The 884-nt window shown below is 41.6% G+C and overlaps 1 non-coding gene across 1 annotated transcript; it reads left to right on the top strand.

Moving 5' to 3' along the window:
• Window positions 1-775: 775 nt before the first annotated feature.
• LOC149768530 (small nucleolar RNA R71) lies at window positions 776-884 on the top strand. The gene has a single exon (XR_016398536.1). It is a non-coding gene; the product is annotated as a small nucleolar RNA R71 (small nucleolar RNA).

Here is an 884-nt window from a genome sequence, read left to right as displayed (position 1 = left end):
CGTGCATTTGTGGGTTAGGTTGGGGTTGAGCTGGAAGCTTACCCTTCTCTTGGGTACTGAGGACGGTAGTCAACATTGACAATTGGTTGCTTATATCTTCAAAATTTCGAGTGTTTTGAGCGTTGATATTAGCTTGACCTTGTAGAAAAGTTTGTATAGATTGCAAGGTATCCTCGATATTCGGCTTCTAAGAGGGTGGTGATGCAAAAGTAGGATGTGCAGGTGGAGGAGCTGAATGGTGTGACTGTTGAGGATGATCGTTTCTCCACCTAAAATTTGGATGATTCTTCCAACCAGGGTTATAGGTATTCGAGTATGGATCGTTATAAGGGTTTTGGTAGGAGTTCATAGCATTTGCTTGATCGTGCAAGACTTCTTTGAATGCCGGTATGGTGGGGCAATCTGTAGTGGTATGACCCGACATATCGCAGATACCACAACACTCGTTTCTAAGCTCTATAGTCTTGACAGACTCAACCTCCTAAGCTCAATTTCTTCTACCTTCCTAGTAAGGGCTGCCATTTTAGCATGAAGATCATCCTCAGTTCTGAGGTTGTAAAGGCCTCCCTGTACAGAGCTAGTAGGCTTAGGCAAAGACTTGTTATTTCTATCCCCGTTATCCCAAAGTTGGGCAGTCTCAGCAAGGGAATCCAAATACTCCCATGCCTCATCAGGTTATTTTTCTAAAAATCTACCATTGCACATGGTCTCTACAAACTGTTTCAATTGTGGAGATAAACCTTCATAAAAGAAGCTAATGGTTCTCCAAGTTTCGAATCCGTGATGAGGGCATGAGAGAAGAAGGTCTTTAAATCTTTCCCAACATTCATAAAATGTTTCGTTATCTTTTTGTTGGAAATTGCTGATATGTCTTTTCAAAAAGT

Source organism: Phoenix dactylifera, chromosome 1 (assembly GCF_051530095.1).
Source record: "Phoenix dactylifera cultivar Ajwa chromosome 1, Ajwa_hap1_PhDact_Kaust_v1.1, whole genome shotgun sequence".
Lineage (NCBI taxonomy): Eukaryota > Viridiplantae > Streptophyta > Magnoliopsida > Arecales > Arecaceae > Phoenix > Phoenix dactylifera.
This window is presented reverse-complemented; position numbering and strand designations above follow the sequence as displayed.